Source organism: Protopterus annectens, chromosome 2.part1 (assembly GCF_019279795.1).
Source record: "Protopterus annectens isolate FY-2018-M chromosome 2.part1, PAN1.0, whole genome shotgun sequence".
NCBI lineage: Eukaryota > Metazoa > Chordata > Ceratodontiformes > Protopteridae > Protopterus > Protopterus annectens.
Genome location: NC_056729.1, coordinates 1,840,875,104 through 1,840,900,008, shown reverse-complemented (window position 1 = coordinate 1,840,900,008; position 24,905 = coordinate 1,840,875,104).

Below are 24,905 nucleotides of genomic sequence, written 5' to 3'. Positions count from 1 at the left end.
TACATTCAATGAGGAAATGGTTGACTATATGGACATCTGCAAATTCCAGCACGTGATTTGAGGCATTACACTTCTTGATGGCATACAGGCTTTCAGGTTGTTCACGAACTCTATGAACTTATGATGCAGTTATGCTGAACGCTGATTGAAAATATCTATGTTTGCAGTACATGGCATGTTGTTGCAATCTAACTCATTGAACAAGGAAATTAAAGACAGAATAGCTTGCAGAAAGGCAGAAAACAGTGAGAGAAGCTAGTGTGCCTGAATCAGTTTATGCCACCACTGTTTTTTAATTACTATAGAGGAACTTCAGCCGCTAAAAAAATTCAACATCACTGCTGTGTCTTATAAATGTAGGTACATGTTCATTACCTTCTTAATTTAGTTCAGGGCCACAGGGTACTGGAAACTATCACAGACATTAATGGGCATAAGGCAGGAACAAGTCCTGTGTGGAAAACAACACCATCAAAGGATGCATGTATGATCACAGTCATCTACAGGTGATATGAAGCTGTAGTAATACATTTACAACACGTCTTTAGGATGCATCAAGAAACTGGGGAACTTTGTGAACACGGCATGTCATACAAACTCAACACAGAACACAGGAGCATAGGAGTAATACAAGGCAAGTGACCATGAGGTGCTTCTCCATGCACATGTTTAACAAGACATGCTTTAGGCAAGTGACGATGAGGTGCTTCTCCATGCACATGTTTAACAAGACATGCTTTAGGCAAGTAACCATGAGGTGCCTAACTATGCACAATTTACCAAGACATACTTTAGGCATGTGACCATGTGGTGCCTAACCATGCACATGTTTACCAAGACATGCTTTAGGCAAGTGACCATGTGGTGCCTAGCCATGCACATGTTTAACAAGGCATGCTTTAGGCAAGTGACCATGTGGTGCCTAGGCATGCACATGTTTAACAAGACATGCTTTAGGCAAGTGACCATGAGGTGCCCAGCCATGCACATGTTTAACAAGACATGCGTTAGGCAATTGACCATACAATGCTTACCTGTGCACATGTATAACAAGACATGCTTTAGGCAAGTAACCATGAGGTGCCTAACTATGCACATGTTTACCAAGACATGTTTTAGGCAAGTGACCATGTGGTGCCTAGCCATGCACATGTTTACTAAGACATGCTTTAGGCAAGTGACTATGTGGTGCCTAGCCATGCACATGTTTAACAAGACATGCTTTAGGCAAGTGACCATGAGTTGCCAAGCCATGCACATGTTTAACAAGACATGCTTTAGGCAACTGACCATGTGGTGCCTAGCCATGCACATGTTTAACATGACATGCTTTAGGCAAGTGACCATGTGGTGCCTAGCCATGCACATGTTTACCAAGACATGCTTTAGGCAAGTGACCATGAGGTGCCTAACTATACACATGTTTACCAAGACATGTTTTAGGCAAGTGACCATGAGGTGCCTCTCCATGCACATGTTTAACAAGACATGCTTTAGGCAAGTGACCATGAGGTGCCTAGCAATGCACATGTTTACCAAGACATGCTTTAAGCAAGTGACCATAAGGTGCCTAGCCATGCACATGTTTAACAATGCATGCTTTAGGCAAGTGTCCATGTGGTGCCTAGTCATGCAAATGATTAACAAGACATGCTTTAGGCAAGTGACCATGAGGTGTCTAGCTATGCACATGTTTAACAAGAAATGCTTTAGGCAAGTGACTATGAGATGCCAAGACATGCACATGTTTAACAAGACATGCTTTAGGCAAGTGACCATGAGGTGTCTAGCCATGCACATGTTTAACAAGAAATGCTTTAGGCAAGTATCCATGAGATGCCTAGCCATACACATGTTTAACAAGACATGCTTTAGGCAAGTGACCATGTGGTGCCTAGCCATGCACATGTTTAACAAGACATGCTTTAGGCAAGTGACCATGCAATGCTTAACTGTGCACATGTATAACAAGACATGATTTAGGCAAGTGACCATGAGATGCCTAGCCATGCACATGTTTAACAAAACATGCTTTAGGCAAGTGACTAGCAGGTACCTAGCCATGCACATGTATAACAAGACATGCGTTAGGCAAGTGACCATGAAATGCCTAGCCATACACATATATAACAAGACATGTTTTAGGCAAGTGACCATGTGGTGCCTAGCCATGCGCATTTTTAACAAGACATGCTTTAGGCAAGTGACCATACAATGCTTACCTGTGCACATGTTTAGCAAGACATGCTTTAGATAAGTAAGCATACAATGCTTACCTGTGCACATGTATAACAATACATGCTTTAGGCAAGTGACCATGAGGTGCCTAGTCATGCACATGTTTAACAAGAAATGCTTAGCACTCCGTATACTGGAGAACATCGATATGTGTGCAGTGTCTGAGACCTGGTTGAAGGCTCCAGAGAGAGCACCCCTGCACTACCAGGCTATAACTCATACCACACTTTTTGGCTATGTAACCTGGACTGAAACACCAAAGGCGGAGGTGTGTCCATATTCATTAAGGATATCCACTCCTCCAGGCTAGTTGCTCAGCATAATGCAGCCAAGGTTATCCAAGTGTAACTAACTCTGGGCAAAACTGCAATCCAAATTGTAGGTTGCTACAGATCCCCCACCAGGACCCAGGATTCCCACTCCTTTTTTCTTGATGTATTGGAAAATATTAGGGTTCAACCAAACATCCTAATAATGGGCAACTTCAACTACCCCACCATTAACTGGGAAAACTACTCGTGTACCAACTCCTTAGCTCAACATTTTCTGGAATTCATAAACTCCAATGCCCTGGATCAACTTATCCACACCACGGCCAGGGACAACAATATCCTAGACCTAGTCATTATCAACATGAGTGACCGGTGTTCCACACCTGAAGTCAACTCCTCATTGGTCCGATCTGACCATAAGCTAATCACCCTTGATATCCACATCCCGTCCCCACCCCCCATTAAGGAAATCATGGTAAAAGCTTTCTCCAAAGCCAACTTCATGCTTCTTAAGACAGAAGTGTTGAACTTCATGACACCCATGCAAATGACCAATACAGTAACAACTACTGAATCCTACACAAATGTACTCTATAAGCACTTACACAAGTGCATGGATCGTGCTATCCCAAACAGAACCAAGATGCTATCCTCCAAAAAATGAAGCCAATCTGGTGGTCCCCTGCCATAAACAAACTGTACAACAGAATGAAAAAACTGTTGCAAAAGAGAGTAAAATCCCATCAGTGGAGGAGCTCCCTAGTCAGCCTCAGTAAGAAGGTGAGATCCCTTATAAGATCCTCCAAAGCTACCCACGAAAGCTAATTCCAAGGGCAACCACAAAGCATTCTATAGCTATGTCAAGAATATTGATGGCAATACCCAGATGTGCTCTGAGTTACAGCACAATGGCATGAAAATGACAGAACCAACTGATATTGCCAACATCCTGGCAGATAGGTTTAGTGCTAACTTTAACCCTCCCCCCACCCCCTAAAGAACCCATATCTATACAGGAAGAATGCAGAGTCCCTGTAATCACAACTATGCAGGTAAAATCTGCACTCTCTAAAGCCAAAAACACAGCATCCATGGGACCGGACAACATACCAGGCTGCATTTTGCATGAACTTCAGAACAAACTGGCTCCCCACGTAAGCACAATGTTCAATAATAGCCTCCTATCAGGCTTTGTGCCCAATGAATGGCCCACAGCAACAGTTGTCCCACTCCACAAAGGGGGAGCCATCACTGATCCTGAGAACTATAGACCTATTAGCCTGACGAGCCTGGTCTGCAAGGCCATGGAATGTATCATCATGGAACTCATAAACAAAGACATTGGTAACCTCCAAACTCTGGATCCCACCCAGTTCGCGTTTGTGAAAGCCACATCGTGCCTCCTGAACCTGATCAACTTCTATGATGCAGTCACCAAAGCCGTAGATGAGGGTAAGGTGGTTCACATAGCCTATCTCGACATCGTCAAGGCTTTTGACACCATCCCCCATTCTGGAATTATAGCTAAATTCACTAAACTAGGTATAAATCCCTACATCACAAGATGTGTTGCCAACTGGCTCATTGACAGAACCCACACTGTAAAAGTTGCTGACTCCAAATCTGACCTCAAAGCAGTGACAAGTAGAGTACCACAGGGTTCCATCCTGGGACTTCTCCTGTTTGGTATCTACTCCCCTGAAGTACAGGCTAACACAGAAGGCCTCTGACTAATGAAGTTCACAGATGACTGCAAACTAGGAGCCATAGTCAAGTCCCCAAATGATGTGGACATCCTACAGAAGGGCCTCGCTGAGGCAGATGCCTGGTGCCAGAGGCATGGTCTCAAGCTCAATGCCAAAAAGTGCAGTGTCATCCCCTTTAGTAAAAACTCTGTACCCATGAACTACCACATAAGCAGCAATCTACTTAACACCGAATGTGTTATAAGAGACCTTGGGACCCAGGTGGACAGTACTTTCTCCTTTGATAGTCACATCACCACAGAAGTCAGGAAGTCCTTCTACATGGCACACCTCATCATAAATGGGTTCTCATCCAGGAAAAAAGAGGTCATTGTTCCCCTCTATTCGACACTCATTAGACCCATTATAGAGTACAATGCCCCTTTTGGAATGTACCTCAGAAGACATCTGCAGCAGCTGGAAAGGCCGCAGAGGTACCTCACAAAGAGGATTACTGTCCTCAGACAAATGCTCTACACTGACCGCCTCATAAAACTCCAGCTTTACTCCGTAGCATATCGCCTACTCCGAGGTGATCTCTGCCTAACATATAAAGCTATGTCAAACCCTGAGCTGTTGGACATGCTACACCTAAAGAGGTCCCTCTTCATGCACATGTTTAACAAGACATGCTTTAGGCAAGTGACCATGTGGTGCCTACCCATGCACATGTATAACAAGACATGCTTTAGGCAAGTGACCATGTAGTGCCTAGCCATGCACATGTTTAAAAAGACATGCTTTAGGCAAGTGACCATGAGATCCCTCTCCATGTACATGTTTAACAAGACATGCTTTAGACACATGACCATGTGGTTCCTAGCCATGCACATGTTTAACAAGACATGCTTTAGGCAGGTTACCATGATATCCCTCTTCATGCACATATTTAACAAGACATACTTTAGGCAAGTGACCATGAGATGCCTAGCCATGCACATGTTTAATAAGACATGCTTTAAGCAAGTGCCCATGTGGTGCCTAGCCATACATGTTTACCAAGACATGCTTTAAGCATGGGACCATGTGGTGCCTAGCCATGCACATGTTTAACAAGACATGCTTTAGGCAAGTAACCATGCGGTGCTTAGACTTGCACATGTTTAACAAGACATACTTTAAGCAAGTGACCATGTGGTGCCTAGCCATGCTCATGTTTAACAAGACATGCTTTAGGCATGTGACCATCAGATCCCTCTCCATGCACCTGTTTACCAAGACATGCTTTAGGCAAGTGACCATGTGGTGCCTAGCCATGCACATGTTTACCAAGACATGTTTTAGGCAAGTAACCATGAGGTGCCTAGCCACCACATGTTTAACAAGACATGCTTTAGGCAAGTCACCATGTGGTGCTTAGCCTTGCGCATGTTTAACAAGACATGCTTTAGGCAAGTGACCATGTGGTGTCTAGCCATACACGTTCACCAAGGCATGCTTTAAGCACATGACCATATGGTGCCTAGCCATACACATGTCTAACAAGACATGCTTTAGTCAAGTAACCATGAGGTGCCTAGCCATGCACATGTTTAAGAACACATGCTTTAGGCAAGTGACCAGGAGGTGCCTAGACATGTACATGTTTAACAAGACATGCTTTAGACAAGTGACCATACAATGCTTACCTGTGCACATGTTTAACAAGACATGGTTTAGACACGTGACCATGAGGTGCTTAGCCATGCACGTTTAACAAAACAGGCTTTAAGCAAGTGAACATGTTGTGCCTAGCCATGCACATGTATAACAAGACATGCTTTAGGCAAAGTGACCATGACTCTACCCACACTTTTCTTTTTCCACTTATCCCTTTCTCCCTTAAGTTTTACTACCAACTTTTCTCCTTACCTTCTAACCTGCTTTCTTTAGCTTGCCTAACTACTTGCTTTCTTTTCACTCTGTGTAATACCATCACTCTCCTCTACCTCTGATCAATGATTAATTTTTACATACCTACACTTCAGATATCCTTTACTCAACTGTATTTTCTTGTGCCTGAATTTATCTCCTCAACCACATAACGTGAACTTTGATCTTAATCTTACTGTAACCTACTTAAGTTAGTTAAGACAATCTGTATTCTGTTGGGACATTTTGATTTGTTTGTGTTTTGTTCTCTGTTAAAAAGTTTGATCTACTTAGTTAAGTAGTCTTCATGTATTGTCGTAGTCTATTAGTGGAGCTTTTCTCCTCGGGCCTCTGCTGAAAATGGACATGTATCCAGCCAGACTAGCCCGGTTAACAAATGTAAAATAAAATAAAATAAATAATAATAAGTGCTTAGCCATGTACATGTTTAACAAGACATGCTTTAGGCAAGTGACCATGAGGTGCCTAGCAATATACATGTTTAACAAGACATGCTTTAGGCAATTGACCATGAGGTGCCTAGCCATGCACATGTTTAACAAGACATGCATTAGGCAAATGACCATACAATGCTTACCTGTGCACATGTATAACAAGACATGCTTTAGGCAAGTGATCATGTGGTGCCTAGTCATGCACGTTTAGCAAGACATGCTTTAGGCAAGTGACCATAAGGTGCCTCTCCATGCACATTTAACAAGACATGCTTTAGGCAAGTGATCATAAAGTGCCTAACTATGCACATGTTTACCAAGACATGCTTTAGGCAAGTGACCATGTGGTGCCTAGCCATGCACATGTTTAACAAGACATGCTTTAGGCAAGTGACCATGAGGTGCCTAGCCATGCACATGTTTAACAAGACATGCTTTAGGCAAGTAACCATGAGGTGCCTAACTATGTACAATTTACCAAGACATGCTTTAGGCGTGTGACCATGTGGTGCCTAGCCATGCACATGTTTACCAAGACATGCTTTAGGCAAGTGACCATGTGGTGCCTAGCCATGCACATGTTTAACAAGGCATGCTTTAGGCAAGTGACCATGTGGTGCCTAGCCATGCACATGTTTAACAAGACATGCTTTAGGCAAGTGACCATGAGGTGCCTAGCAATGCACATGTTTATCAAGACATGCTTTAAGCAAGTGACCATAAGGTGCCTAGCCATGTACATGTTTAACAATGCATGCTTTAGGCAAGTGTCCATGTGGTGCCTAGCCATGCAAATGATTAACAAGACATGCTTTAGGCAAGTGACCATGAGGTGTCTAGCTATGCACATGTTTAACAAGAAATGCTTTAGGCAAGTGACTATGAGATGCCAAGCCATGCACATGTTTAACAAGACATGCTTTAGGCAAGTGACCATGAGGTGTCTAGCCATGCACATGTTTAACAAGAAATGCTTTAGGCAAGTATCCATGAGATGCCTAGCCATACACATGTTTAACAAGACATGCTTTAGGCAAGTGACCATGTGGTGCCTAGCCATGCACATGTTTAACAAGACATGCTTTAGGCAAGTGACCATGAGATGCCTAGCCATGCACATGTTTAACAAAACATGCTTTAGGCAAGTGACTAGCAGGTACCTAGCCATGCATATATATAACAAGACATGCGTTAGGCAAGTGACCATGAAATGCCTAGCCATACACATGTATAAAAAGACATGTTTTAGGCAAGTGACCATGTGGTGCCTAGCCATGCACATGTTTAACAAGACATGCTTTAGGCAAGTGACCATACAATGCTTACCTGTGCACATGTTTAGCAAGACATGCTTTAGATAAGTAACCATACAATGCTTACCTGTGCACATGTATAACAATACATGCTTTAGGCAAGTGACCATGAGGTGCCTAGTCATGCACATGTTTAACAAGAAATGCTTTAGGCAAGTGACCATACAATGCTTACCTGTGCACATGTATAACAATACATGCTTTAGGCAAGTAACCATGAGGTACCTAGCTATGCACATGTTTAACAAGAAATGCTTTAGGCGAGTGACTAGCAGGTGCCTTGCCATGCACATGTATAACAAGACATGCTTTAGACAAGTGACCATGAGATGCCTAACCATGCACATGTTTAACAAGACATGCTTTAGGCAAGTGACCATGAGGTGCCTAGCCATGCACATGTTTAACAAGACATGCTTTAGGCAAGTGACCATGTGGTGCCTAGCCATGCACATGTTTAACAAAACATGCTTTAGGCAAGTGACCATAAGGTGCCTAGCCATGCACATGTTTAACAAGACATGCATTAGGCAAGTGACCATACAATGCTTACCTGTGCACATGTATAACAAGACATGCTTTAGGCAAGTGACCATGTGGTGCCTAGTCATGCACGTTTAGCAAGACATGCTTTAGGCAAGTGACCATAAGGTGCCTCTCCATGCACGTTTAACAAGACATGCTTTAGGCAAGTGATCATAAAGTGCCTAACTATGCACATGTTTACCAAGACATGCTTTAGGCAAGTGACCATGTGGTGCCTAGCCATGCACATGTTTAACAAGACATGCTTTAGGCAAGTGAACATGAGGTGCCTAGCCATGCACATGTTTTAAAAGACATGCTTTAGGCAAGTGACCTTGAGATCCCTCTCCATGCACATGTTTAACGAGACATGCTTTAGGCAAGTGACCAGGAGGTGCCTCTCCATACACATGTTTAACAAGACATGCTTTAGGCAAGTGAACATGAGGTGCCTAGCCATACACATGTTTAACAAGACATGCTTTATGCAAGTGACTCAAGGCACTCCTTAAACTGGAGAACATCGATATGTGTGCAGTGTCTGAGACCTGGTTGAAGGCTCCAGAGAGAGCACCCCTGCACTACCAGGCTATAACTCATACCACACTTTTTGGCTATGTAACCTGGACTGAAACACCAAAGGCGGAGGTGTGTCCATATTCATTAAGGATATCCACTCCTCCAGGCTAGTTGCTCAGCATAATGCAGCCAAGGTTATCCAAGTGTAACTAACTCTGGGCAAAACTGCAATCCAAATTGTAGCTTGCTACAGATCCCCCACCAGGACCCAGGATTCCCACTCCTTTTTTCTTGATGTATTGGAAAATATTAGGGTTCAACCAAACATCCTAATAATGGGCAACTTCAACTACCCCACCATTAACTGGGAAAACTACTCGTATACCAACTCCTTAGCTCAACGTTTTCTGGAATTCATAAACTCCAATGCCCTGGATCAACTTATCCACACCACCACCAGGGACAACAATATCCTAGACCTAGTCATTATCAACATGAGTGACCGGTGTTCCACACCTGAAGTCAACTCCTCATTGGTCCGATCTGACCATTAGCTAATCACCCTTGATATCCACATCCCGTCCCCACCCCCCATTAAGGAAACCATGGTAAAAGCTTTCTCCAAAGCCAACTTCATGCTTCTTAAGACAGAAGTGTTGAACTTCATGACACCCATGCAAATGACCAATACAGTTACAACTACTGAATCCTACACAAATGTACTCTATAAGCACTTACACAAGTGCATGGATCGTGCTATCCCAAACAGAACCAAGATGCTATCCTCCAAAAAATGAAGCCAATCTGATGGTCCCCTGCCATAAACAAACTGTACAACAGAATGAAAAAACTGTTGCAAAAGAGAGTAAAATCCCATCAGTGGAGGAGCTCCCTAGTCAGCCTCAGTAAGAAGGTGAGATCCCTTATAAGATCCTCCAAAGCTACCCACGAAAGCTAATTCCAAGGGCAACCACAAAGCATTCTATAGCTATGTCAAGAATATCGATGGCAACACCCAGATGTGCTCTGAGTTACAGCACAATGGCATGAAAATGACAGAACCAACTGATATTGCCAACATCCTGGCAGATAGGTTTAGTGCTAACTTTAACCCCCCCACCCCCTAAAGAGCCCATATCTATACAGGAAGAATGCAGAGTCCCTGTAATCACAACTATGCAGGTAAAATCTGCACTCTCTAAAGCCAAAAACAGAGCATCCATGGGACCGGACAACATACCAGGCTGCGTTTTACATGAACTTCAGAACAAACTGGCTCCCCACGTAAGCACAATGTTCAATAATAGCCTCCTATCAGGCTTTGTGCCCAATGAATGGCCCACAGCAACAGTTGTCCCACTCCACAAAGGGGGAGCCATCACTGATCCTGAGAACTATAGACCTATTAGCCTGACGAGCCTGGTCTGCAAGGCCATGGAATGTATCATCATGGAACTCATAAACAAAGACATTGGTAACCTCCAAACTCTGGATCCCACCCAGTTCGCGTTTGTGAAAGGCACATCGTGCCTCCTGAACCTGATCAACTTCTATGATGCAGTCACCAAAGCTGTAGATGAGGGTAAGGTGGTTCACATAGCCTATCTCGACATCGTCAAGGCTTTTGACACCATCCCCCATTCTGGAATTATAGCTAAATTCACTAAACTAGGTATAAATCCCTACATCACAAGATGTGTTGCCAACTGGCTCATTGACAGAACCCACACTGTAAACGTTGCTGACTCCAAATCTGACCTCAAAGCAGTGACAAGTAGAGTACCACAGGGTTCCATCCTGGGACTTCTCCTGTTTGGTATCTACTCCCCTGAAGTACAGGCTAACACAGAAGGCCTCTGACTAATGAAGTTCACAGATGACTGCAAACTAGGAGCCATAGTCAAGTCCCCAAATGATGTGGACATCCTACAGAAGGGCCTCGCTGAGGCAGATGCCTGGTGCCAGAGGCATGGTCTCAAGCTCAATGCCAAAAAGTGCAGTGTCATCCCCTTTAGTAAAAACTCTGTACCCATGAACTACCACATAAGCAGCAATCTACTTAACACCAAATGTGTTATAAGAGACCTTGGGACCCAGGTGGACAGTACTTTCTCCTTTGATAGTCACATCACCACAGAAGTCAGGAAGTCCTTCTACATGGCACACCTCATCATAAATGGGTTCTCATCCAGGAAAAAAGAGGTCATTGTTCCCCTCTATTCGACACTCATTAGACCCATTATAGAGTACAATGCCCCTTTTGGAATGTACCTCACAAGACATCTGCAGCAGCTGGAAAGGCCACAGAGGTACCTCACAAAGAGGATTACTGTCCTCAGACAAATGCTCTACACTGACCACCTCATAAAACTCCAGCTTTACTCCGTAGCATATCGCCTACTCCGAGGTGATCTCTGCCTAACATATAAAGCTATGTCAAACCCTGAGCTGTTGGACATGCTACACCTAAAGAGGTCCCTCTTCATGCACATGTTTAACAAGACATGCTTTAGGCAAGTGACCATGTGGTGCCTACCCATGCACATGTATAACAAGACATGCTTTAGGCAAGTGACCATGTAGTGCCTAGCCATGCACATGTTTAAAAAGACATGCTTTAGGCAAGTGACCATGAGATCCCTCTCCATGTACATGTTTAACAAGAGATGCTTTAGACACATGACCATGTGGTTCCTAGCCATGCACATGTTTAACAAGACATGCTTTAGGCAAGGGATCATGAGGTGCCTAGCCATGCACATGTTTAACAAGACATGCTTTAGGCAAGTTACCATGATATCCCTCTTCATGCACATATTTAACAAGACATACTTTAGGCAAGTGACCATGAGATGCTTAGCCATGCACATGTTTAATAAGACATGCTTTAAGCAAGTGCCCATGTGGTGCCTAGCCATACATGTTTACCAAGACATGCTTTAAGCATGGGACCATGTGGTGCCTAGCCATGCACATGTTTAACAAGACATGCTTTAGGCAAGTAACCATGTGGTGCCTAGACTTGCACATGTTTAACAAGACATACTTTAAGCAAGTGACCATGTGGTGCCTAGCCATGCTCATGTTTAACAAGACATGCTTTAGGCATGTGACCATCAGATCCCTCTCCATGCACCTGTTTACCAAGACATGCTTTAGGCAAGTGACCATGTGGTGCCTAGCCATGCACATGTTTACCAAGACATGTTTTAGGAAAGTAACCATGAGGTGCCTAGCCACCACATGTTTAACAAGACATGCTTTAGGCAAGTCACCATGTGGTGCTTAGCCTTGCGCATGTTTAACAAGACATGCTTTAGGCAAGTGACCATGTGGTGCCTAGCCATACACGTTTACCAAGGCATGCTTTAAGCACATGACCATATGGTGCCTAGCCATACACATGTCTAACAAGACATGCTTTAGTCAAGTAACCATGAGGTGCCTAGCCATGCACATGTTTAAGAACACATGCTTTAGGTAAGTGACCAGGAGGTGCCTAGACATGTACATGTTTAACAAGACATGCTTTAGACAAGTGACCATACAATGCTTACCTGTGCACATGTTTAACAAGACATGCTTTAGACACGTGACCATGAGGTGCTTAGCCATGCACGTTTAACAAAACAGGCTTTAAGCAAGTGATCATGTTGTGCCTAGCCATGCACATGTATAACAAGACATGCTTTAGGCAAAGTGGCCATGAAGTGCTTAGCCATGTACATGTTTAACAAGACATGCTTTAGGCAAGTGACCATGAGGTGTCTAGCCATGCACATGTTTATCAAGACATGCTTTAGGCAATTGACCATGAGGTGCCTAGCCATGCACATGTTTAACAAGACATGCTTTAGGCAATTGACCATGAGATCCCTCTCCATGCACATGTTTAACAAGACATGCTTTAGACATGTGACCATGTGGTGTCCAGCCATGCACATGTTTAACAAGACATGCTTTAGGCAAGTGACCATGTGGTGCCAAACCATGCACATGTTTAACAAGACATGCTTTTGACACGTGACCATGTGGTGCCTAGCCATGCACATGTTTAACAAGAAATGATCTAGACACATGACCATGTGGTGCATAGTCATGCACATGTTTAATAAGACATGCTTTAGACACGTGACCATGTGGTTCCCAGTCATGCACATGTTTAACAAAACATACTTTAGACATGTGACCATGTGGTGCCTAGCCATGCACATGTTTAATGAGACATGCTTTAGACACGTGACCATGTGGTGCCTAGCCATGCGCATGTATAACAAGACATGCTTTAGACATGTGACCATGTGGTGCCCAGCCATGCACATGTTTAACAAGAAATGCTCTAGACACATGACCATGTGGTGCATAGCCATGCACATGTTTAATAAGACATGCTTTAGACACACGACCATGTGGTGCCTAGCCATGCACATGTATAACAAGACATGCTTTAGACATGTGACCATGTGGTGCCCAGCCGTGTACATGTTTAACAAGACATGCTTTAGAAACGTGACCATGTGGTGCCCAGCCATGCACATGTTTATCAAGACATGTTTTAGGCAATTAACCATGTGGTGCTTAGCCATGCACATATTTAGTGAGACATACTTTAGATACGTGACGATGTGGTACCCAGCCATGCACATGCATAGCATAGCAAGACATGCTTTAGACACGTGAGCATGTGGTGCCCATCCATGCACATGTTTAACAAGACATGTTTTAGACAAGTGACCATGTGCTGCCTAGCCATGCACATGTTTACTGAGACATGCTTTAGACATATGACCATGTGGTGCCTCGCCATGCACATGTATAAAAGACATGCTTTAGACACATGACCATGTGGTGCCCAGCCATGCACATGTTTAACAAGACATACTTTAGACACATGACCATGTGGTGCCTAGCCATGCACATGTTTAACAAGACATACTTTTGACACGTGACCATGTGGTGCCCAGCCATGCACATGTATAACAAGACATACTTTAGACACGTGTCTATGTGGTGCCCAGCCATGCACATGTTTAGCTAGATGTGGTTAAAAGTTCTTGCTATCCTTTCCCAGCTTTTAATAAGGGTCACCTTCCAAATCAAGCAGCATCACGTCATAACTCTGGAGTAAATGTGTGGCTACCCATCCAATCATCAATACAAGGCTGGGAATATGTTGAGTTAGGAACCTATCCCTCCAGTATGTCTTTTTTACTTCTTGATGTGAAATTAGTGCCGTGCGGTGGAATTTTGGAGAGGCACGGGTTTGGCAAATAAATAAGAGGTCAAATAGGATTGTGACTTTCATGGTTTGAGAAGCAAGTCATAGATTCCCTCGATGCCTCTGGTAGGCTGCCTGGTATAATGATGGCTGTGTACTGGGATTGCTGAAGAACCTAAAGTGTTCAGTTTTCTTGGTTGGAAATCTCTGGGGCCTTTTCAACTGAGTGATGTGCTTTGAATTGTACATACAAAAGATTAAATGCATTTGGTGATGGGCCTGACAAGTGAAGAAGACTGTGGTATGGTGACATTCCTGGATCATGAGGAAATGGACTTCAAAATTAACTGGACAAGATGAAAGTATTTCCTGAAAACAGTGAAAACATGACAGTCAAAATAAAGGGAGTTAAGTGCTTAAGTACTCAGGTCTCTTATGACCATGTCTGTCTGAAGTCGAGCACCATTTCTAACATATGAGGTGGAAGTGGCTTTTTTGCAGAGTACTATTGCACTGTATTTGTTTTGTATTTAGCTCGATTCACTTTATGGTACACAAGATCTGTGCACATTTCAGCTCTTGCTAGAGCCATTTAAGTATTTGTGGACTAGCAGATAATAGTACGGAGAATGCAGCCATCATTAAAGTTAGTTAACCACATCTGGGATGGTGGCCTAGATTCTGCAACATAAATGTCAAAGAAGAGAGCGTCCAGAACTGAACCCTGTGGTAACCCAGTAGTTACAGGTTTGCATTTTGAGTGGGGTAGAAGCAATTTTCACAGCATGTAATCCAATGAATAGCCAACTGGTAATACTACAGGTAATGTAGGGCTTTCCATTATGTTTAATGTTTAGTACTACCATCAAGGAAGTTAATGTCAAAAACTGTGAAGATAAGCAGTGTGCATTGGCTGACCACTATCTGTATCCTCTGTGATCTTTTCTAAGAAGCTAACTGAGATCAGGAGGCAGGACCGGTCATTCACAAAACTGACCCTGTTGAGACCTAGGTCATTTATGATGCCTGTGCCTATATTAACATACTCTGCTATGATATGTAATATACGTGATAAGGCTGGTGACGCTGATGGGCCTATAATTACCACATCTGTATGGGGAACATTGTTGTCAAGTCAGTGACGATTCTCCAGGCATCAGGTACAAACTCTGTTGGTAGGCTGAGGGTAGAGAGTTTAAGTATGGCTCAGATACTGCATACTTGAAATTGATGAGAATTTAGTCTGATATGTCGCCTGGCCTCATGGAACCATTATTTGTAACCTTTAACAAGGATTCTGAGACTTGTTCCACAGTAATTTCAGGGAACACTAAATGTTCAGGTATTGTTGAGACAACAATTAAGATAAGTAGAGTAATGTTAGCACTAAATTTGTCTGCTAAGATATTGGTTATATCCTTGGGATTGAAATATGTGATATTATTATGATGTGTTTACTGCATCGTTGGACATTATTTCTTAATTCTTTGGGATACTTGAAGAACGTTTTATAGTTTATTTTTGCTATCTGCAGTGAAAGACATTTTCAGTTGCTTTGACATTGGGGTGGTGTCACTAAACTTTATGGAGAAGATGAGTAATCTGCTGTCAGATTTAGCCAAGGATGATTAGATGTTGGGTGGGATACAGGTGGGAGCTAGGCTGATATGGACCACATCAAAGATATTAGAGACACTAGTGAGTAGTTTTACAGCTTGTTCCAGTGCACTGACATTAACAAAGTCTAAAAAACGATAAGTGTATCCATTATTGGAAAAGGAATTCTGCCAATCAAGGCTTGGATAATTCAAATCATCTAGCAAGAAGACATTTGGTTTGATATTAATGCTTCAATGATGTTAAGACACTGCGGAGGAAATAGATGGGAATCTATAGACAACAATGAAGAAATAGCTGGATCTGAATCTCCAGAAGCTCAAAGTGAGGACTGTGGATAATCTGACTTAAGGTGATGCTGTGTCAGACAAATACAGATACTGCCTCATAGTTATCCAAGGGCTTGAAGGTGGGAATAGATGCCAAACCCTGGTGTTTTTTTTTTTTTTATTCTGTATTGCTTTGTCTGCATGAAATTTTGAGGAGCCTTCCTGTTGCATTGAAGTTATGCCTGAGTAACTTTATACATATTAATGTGTTCAAATGACATAAGGATCTCAAGTTGTGGAATCTTTCTTTGTAAGACTCCTGGCATTGATTAGGGTCCACCATGATGTCTGAATCTGAGTTTGCTATGTTAGAATGGCTAATAAGGAGACTAACTGAAAAAGGTACTATATGAGCAGCAAAAACTGAAAAAAGGTACTATAAGAGCAGCAAAAACTGAAAAAGGTACTATATGAGCAGCAAAAATGTTAACTATCATCTATAAGTCCCGAAAAAAAAAAGCTGTATGGTTTGTCTCTGACAAATAATGGATCATCTTAAAATGACACCAGCTATTCAGGCAATCTTTAAAACCAATTATTTTTGCATTAGTACCTGGGCATCATTCTGGGGGGAAGAAGTGTCTTTTCCTGTCAGACATAAAGTTCCCATCATGTGTCTCTGCATGTCTGTCTGGGTGGGGAACTTCTGTCATTCATTCCTCCATAGGCCCCCACTAGGTCATAAGGTTATAATAATATTTTATTTATTATTTATTTATTTATTTAACATTTGTTAACTGGGAAAGTCCGACTTGGAATGAAGCCAATTTTCAGTGGAGGCCCAGAGAGAAATGCTCCAGATGCATGTCTTTGAACATGGGAGGAAACCAGAGCAACCGGAGGAAACCCACACAAAACCAGGGAGGACATGCAGACTCTGCACAAAAGTCATCCCAGCTACTGCTGCACCACTGTGCCATCCATATTTGATATGGTGTACAAGGTTTAAGGTAAATTATGCAATGACTGGCCATTAATATTTGAAAACAAGCATGCTGATTGGCCAGCCCAACCAGCATGCCTGTTGTAAATCCCAGAATATAGCAACAGAAAAAGGTCCAGTCACCAGGACTTCTTTCTGTTCGTATATTCCATAATAGTTCATAGGTTCATAGTTTCTGTTCGTATATTCCATAACTTTTATTTATTTATTTTTTTTTACAAAAAAAAAAAAAAAATCTATAGTCCGGACTCCAGATATACCAGAGAGGCAGCATGGAGGAAAGACAAAGAAAACCAGGTATGTTATTTAAAACTAAAGACACGTACCTGATTGTCTTTGCATTTCCTCCCGTCTGTCTCTCTCTCTCTCTCTCTCTCTCTCCTACCTCTAATGTAGCTGAAACGTTTTTAATAAAAAAAAAAAAAACAAAACAAAAATGGAGCAATGGAAACTTTCTTTTCTCCATTGCTTCCTTTTCATAGCATTGATGTACTGGGTATGCGTGGGAGCACTACGCATGCGCAGTACATCAAAACAAGGCAGCAGAATACCACAAGCCATGGAAGAGCAGTACTGTGCCATTATACAAAGACATTATTTAAGAAAAGTACGTTTTTTTTTTTCTTAAATAATGTCATTGTATAATAGTAATAACTGACTCCATGGTTGTGGTATACTGAAATGTACCCACAGTTGGTTTTATTTAATCACGCCAACCATGGGTAAATCTTCAATATACCACACCACGTCATCGGATATTGCTTACATATTTGATTGGTTTAAGAGAGCTTAGGGCCCTTGTGACATCATGACTCCGGACAGTGGACAAATAACTTACAGTCACCTTGTTCTTGCCCAGTGTGGCTAAGTGTGGAGTCACCTCTGCCAAAAACATTTCCCTTTGTAGAAAAGACTTAGATGGACTTAAGGGTTCAGATCTCCTTCCTGGTGACTCTTGGATGACCTACAGGGATTTGCAATATGAGTTCAGTGGGCATATACACTATTGCTTATACTCTTAAGATAATTACACTATTTCTGAGAAAAAAATAATATTTCAGTGCTAAAATGGCAAGTTTAATGTAGGAAATGTATACTGAAGTGCACTCATACATTTTTCATTTCATGATAATTTTTGCATAAAACATGCAGATTGTGTAATTTCTCTGAATGTTGCAATTTACGAAAATAATCACACCTGAAATTTATTAAAGGCATTATTTTCATGTCCTAAGAGACGTGTACATTTTGGGGACGTGACTGTTTTACATCAAATCACTCTAAACTGTACACTTAAGTTCACTTGTGTCCTAACTCTTATTGAAAGGTAATATTGTTTTTATCACCAATGAAAATGAGTCATTTCCTGCAAATAGAGATATAACATATATAGCTTGTATGAGGTCTGCCAATTGTAGCTAAGATCGAGCTCTGTACTGCTGACCCACTCTGGGTACTGTCTATGCTTGGCAGTTGTACAATAAAGGATAATCCTCAGGGAAAGAAAGGGAATATGTCTCTTCCCTGGGGATGGTGTTCTATCGTAGTTAGTATATATATATATATATATATATATATATATATATATATATATATATATATATATATATATATATGTATATATATATATATGTATATATGGATTCACTTCAGAAGCTCGAATTAACAAAATCTCGAACTGCAAATAACCGAAACCAAAAGATTGAGTTTCAGAAACTCAAACTTCTGAAGTGAAACCAACAAAAAAAAAAAAGGCAAACTTAAACTTTTGCAGGGTCTGTGCCCCCACACCCCCTACTTAAATATACCAACTCCAAGATCGCTGCAGTGGGGAAATGGAAATCTCCCATCTTGCGCTGTATGCGGAAGCGCAAAACGGGAGATTTCTCATTTCCTGTCAACACCGCAAAAAAAATAAAACATTACGTACACACAGAGAGTACAAGAATCCTTGCCTCTGTGTGCACGCAATGTATTAAGGTAAGTAAACTCTTATTTTTAAACACTACACATATTCCATTTACTGAAATCTCGATCATATGGTCTCGACCATATGAAATTGAATTTCAGTAATCGATATGTGAAGTGTTCCCATATATATATATATATATATATATATATATATATATATATATATATATATATGGGTCCACTTTGTAATTTCGAAATACTGAAATCCTGCTTTGTAATTTCGAAATACTGAAATCCCGAAATTCAGTATTTCGAAATCACAAAGCCGAATACTCAAAGTTCCTAAACCGGCAGAAGCGCAAAATTCAAAATCCCGAAGCACGGAGATTTTGAATTTACGTTTCCACCGGTGCGGTGTGTGGATGTTTGGGTTTAATTTAGGTAAGTCTGTGTGTATAAGTATGTTGGTTAGGGGCTTTAGTGTGTGTAAGTGCGTGTTGTGTGTGTTGTGAATGTGATGTGTGTGTGAGGGACTGCAAGATGTGTGTGCGAGTTTCGTTTGTGTTTCTGTTTGGGCGGTCTCTGAGTTAAGTGAGGGGGGTGTGGGGGGCTGCATGTAAAAACTGTACATATGATATACGTTTGTGTTTCTGTTTGTGCGGTCTCGGAGTTAAGTGGGGGCGTGTGGGGGGCTGCATGTAAAAGCTACACATATGATATATATATATTTTTTTATTTATTTATCATTTGTTGACCAGGAAAGTCCGACTAGGTTCCACAGAGCCTGTTTTCAGCAGAGGCCCGGGGACAAATGCTCCAGATGCATGTCTTTGGAATGTGGGAGGAAACCGGAGTACCCAGAGGAAACCCACGCGAACACAGGGAGAACATACAAACTCCACACAGAAAGCACCCAAGCCGAGAATCGAACCAGTGAACCTCTTGCTGTGAGGATATACGTTTGTGTTTCTGTTTGTGTGGTCTCTGAGTTAAGTGGGGGGTGGGGGGCTGCATGTAAAAACTGTAGATACGATATACGTTTGTGTTTCTGTTTGTGCAGTCTCGGAGTTAAGTGGGGGGTGTGGGGGGCTGCATGTGAAAACTGTACATATTATATATTTATTGTAAATAATTTCATTTGTGTCATTGTCTCTTTGTTATCATTGCTGTAGATGTTATTCAGAAGTTATTATTTGTACAAATTATGCACATGGATGTACTCTCTTATTGCTCTTGTGTAAATTGTTGTCATTTCTGATCTTGACCCGATGCAGTGGCTGAAAAGGGTCATCAGAAATACCCAGGTGTAATAGATCCCCTAGAACTTAACATTCACACAGATAACATCAGCAAGTCTGTCCTATATGGACAGACTCAAAACACTCCAGCTATTCTGTCTCATATCACCTACTTAGAGCCAATCTCTGCTTGACTTACAAAGCCATGTCTGATCCAGCTCTGTTAGAAATGCTACATCTAAAGAAATCGCAATCTGTCTGCACCACATGCTCCAGAGACCTCAACCTCATTACCACAATTAACAAAACATGCTGGAGGGACAGGTTCATAACACAGAGACTGCCCATGCTATGGAACAGACTTCCCATACATGTCAAGCAGAGCACCTCACTAACCCTCTCCAAGAGAAATCTTAATGACTGGATGGGAAATAGAAAGTTCACCCCAGGGATCACTACAGTGGCTCTACTTGACAGAAGCACTGGGAACTAAGGTCAGGTGGCATGATGCCAGGGTAATTCTATGGGCTAGACTTGTAAATGCTCCAGGGCCATTAGACTAGTACACACCTATCAACCTATGAACAACAAACACGATACACAGTTAAAACATTGTTACCACATCTCTCATCTGCTTTTCCAATATAAACTTATAGCCATAGCCAAAAATGTCCTAACACCCAAATCAGAGTATGCTTTTCCCCTGATCATAATTAATTCTTCACAGAAACCCAAAAGATTCAAATAACCATAGGTTCATAGGTTCATAGGTAGGTACTAGGCTACTAAGTAAGCCTTGCCAACAAGGATCCCTGACTTACGCCACCCAAGAAAGTAATTTTCCTGTGCCCCTGTCGAGCAGAGCCACAGAAGTGATCCCCAGAGTGTATTTCCTATTCCCCATCCACTCATCAAGATTTTTCTTGAAGAGTGCTAATGAGGAACTTTGCTTGACATAGATGGGTAGCTTGTTCCAGAGTATGGGAAGTCTCTGGGACAGGAATCTATCCCTCCAGCATGCCCTGTTTATTGTGATGACAAGTTTTAGGTCCCTAGAGTGTATAGCTCGGAGGGATTGAGACTTCTTTAGGTGTAGCATGGCCAACTGCTTTGGGTTTAACAAAGCTTTATATGTTAGGCAGAGGTCTCCTTAGAGTAGGCGATATGCTACAGAGTAAAGCTGGAGTTTTTTGAGTCGGTCAGTGTAGGACATTTTTTGAGACCAGTAATTCTCTTTGTGAGGTACTTCTGTGGCCTTTCCAGCTGCTGTAGATGTCTTGTTAGGTACATTCCAAAAGGGGCGTTGTACTCTATAATGGGTCTAATGAGTGTCGAGTAGAGGGGAACAATGGCCTTTTTTTTCCTGGATGAGAATCCTTTTGTGATGAGGTGTGCCATGTAGAAGAATGTGATTATCAAAGGAGAGACTACTGTCCACCTGGGTCCCGAGGTCTCATATCAAACATTTGGCGTTAAGTAGACTGCTGCCAATGTGGTAGTTCATGGGTATAGAGTTTTTACCAAAGGGGATGACAATGCACTTTTTTGGCATTGAGCTTGAGGCCATGGCTCTGACACCAGGCATCTGTCTCAGTGAGGCCCTTTTGAAGGTGAGGCCAGTCTGTAGGATGTCCACATCATTTGAGGACTCGACTATGGCTCCTAGTTTGCAGTCATCTGAGAACTTCATTAGCCAAAGGCCTTCTGTGTTAGCCTGTCCTTCAGAGAAGTAGATACCAAACAGGAGAGGTCCCAGGACTGAACACTGTGGTAGTCCACTTGTCACTGGTTTGAAGTCAGATTTGGAGTCTGCAACTTTTACAGTGTGGGTTCTGTCAGTGAGCCAGTTGGCAACCCATCTTATGATGTAGGGATTTCTACCTAGTTTACTGAGTTTAGCTATAATTCCGGAATGGGGGATGGTGTTGAAAGCCTTGGCGAGGTCAAGATAGGCTGTGTGAACCACCTTACCCTTGTCTACGGCTTTGGTGACTGCCTCAAAGAAGTCAATCAGGTTCAGGAGGCAAGATCTGTCTTTCACAAACCTGAACTGGGTGGGGTCCAGAGTTTGGAGGTTACCAATGACTTTGTTTATGAGTTCCATGATGATACATTCCATGGCTTTACAGACCAGGCTCGTCAGGCTAATAGGGCAATAGTTCCCGGGATCAGTGGTGGCTTCCCCTTTGTGGAGTGGGATAACTGTTGCTGTATGCCATTCAGTGGTCACAAAGCCTGACAAGAGACTATGATTGAACATGGTGCTTAGGTGGGGAGCCAGTTCGTTCTGAAGTTTGTGTAAAATGCAGCCTGGGATGTTGCCCGGTCCCATGGATGCTGTGTTTTTGGCTTTAGAGAGTGCAGCTTTTACCTGCATAGTTGTGATTACAGGGACTCTGCATTCTTCCTGTATAGATATGGGCCCTTTAGGGGGGTGAGAGGGGGGTAAAGTTAGCAATGAACCTATCTGCCAGGATGTTGGCAATATTAATTGGTTCTGTAATTTTCATGCCGTTGTGCTGTAACTCAGAGCAGATCTGGGTGTTGCCATTGATATTTTTGACATAGTTGTAGACTGCTTTGTGGTTGTCCTTAAAATCAGTGGCAATTTTGTTTTCATAGCTGGCTTTGGAGGATCTTATACGTGATCTCAGCTTCTTACTGAGGCTGACCAGTCAGCTCCTCCACTCATGGGATTTTACTCTCTTTTGCAACAGTTTCTTCCTTCTGTTGTAGAGTTTGTTTATGGCAGGGGACCACCAGTTTGGCTTCCTTTTTTTGGAGGATAGCGTCTTGGTTCTGTTTGGAATAGCATGATCCATGCATACATGTAAGTGCTTATAGAGTGCATTTGTTTAGGATTCGGCAGTTGTAACTGAATTGTCCATCTGTATGCATGCCATGAAGTTCACCACTTCTGTCTTAAGAAGCATGAAGTTGGCTTTGGAGAAAGTTTTTACCATGGTTTCCTTAATGGGGGGTGGGGGTTGGATGTGGATATCTAGGGTGATTAGTTTATGGTCAGATCTGACCAACGAAGAGTTGACTTCAGGTGTGGGGCACCAGTCATTCATATTGGTAATGACTAGGTCTAGGATATTGTTTCCCCTGGTGGGGCTGTGGATATGTTGATCCAGAGCATTGAAAATTTATGAATTCCAGAAAGCATTGAGTGAAGGAGTTGGTACATGAGTGGTTTTCCCAGTTAATGATGGGGTTGTTGACATCACCCATTATTAGGGTGTTTGGTTGAATCCTAATATTTTCCAATATATCAAGAAAAGAGGTGTGGGAATCCTGGGGCATGGTGGGGGATCTGTAGCAAGCTACAATTTGGATTGCAGTTTTTCCCAGAGTTAGTTGCACTTGGATAACCTCGGATGCATTATGCTGAGCAACTAGCCTGTAGGTGTGATATCCTTAATGAATATGGACACACCTCCACCTTTGGTGTTCCAGAATCCAGGCTAGATGGCCGAAAAGTGTGGTATGAGCTGTAGCCTGGTAATGCAGGGTGCTCTCTGGAGCCTTGAACCAGGTCTCAGTCACTGCACAGACATTGATGTTCTCCCTTTTAAGGAGTGCCTCGAGGGAGTGCATTTTGAGATTTAGACTTCTAGCATTGAGTACCATTGCCCTCAGTTTTTGCTTGCCTGATCCTGTTGTGGTGGTGAATTTGTCATTTGAACCTTGCCTAAAAACGGCACTATAGGGGCAGCAAGAGCCTTAGCCAGTATCCGGAATCCTGGGGGTGACAGGTGCAGGCCATCTCTGGCAAAGCATCGTCGTCTGTTGACCATGTCATCCCAGGCAGACAGATACTGGATCCCCTTAGAATGACACCAGAAGCTTAACCAGTTATTGAAGTCAATCATTTTGTCCTTGTACTGCGGCATCATTCTGGGTGAAGGCAGAATGCTACTCAGGGCTAGGGTCATACCTGCCAGGGCTACAAGATCAGAGAGCTCTTCCATGCCTCTTTACATGTAGTCTAGGGAGGTACTTTAGATTTGCACTCCTTGCTGATCTCATTTGCCATCAGTGCCTACTATTAGAAAAGTTACACTGGTTTCCCATTACAGATAGGGCCACATTTCTGCTAAATACCCTTATAAATAAAATTATTACACTTGGCTGCTGTCTTCCCCTTAAAAGAGCAGTTCAACTAAAGGACCAGTTTTAGAAACTCCCAAGAAAATTCCCTTATACTTGTTGGACAGAAAATTAAGCTTACTACTGCAGAAAAAACATTCACTGGAATAGGACCTGTGACATGGAACCAACTACCTAACAAAGTAAAAACATGTAAAACTTTGGAATATTTCAAAGGAAATCTGAAAACATCATCTACAAAATTAATCTAAGTGCTGCTATTTTCAAGGCACCAGTTAACTGCAACTAAGTCATAGAGTCTGCACAAATGCATTGAAAAGAACTTCCCACCATATAAATATATGAGCTGATGTTGTCAATTTTCATTTACCCTTGACCTTTGGGAATACAGTTTCGATCCTCGGAACCAGCTTTGCAGTTACACAGCTTGTGCCAGCCAAGAACTCTCAAGCTAAGACTCTACCCACAATACCCCTCTCCAAATTACTACAGATCTCATTTGACCCTCTTGTAGCAAGATACATTAGCCAGATTCTATTGCAAGCTAAGTGAAATGTCATAGTTTTTTTCGTGAATTTCCCTGTTTAATCATATGTACATATATATATATATATATAT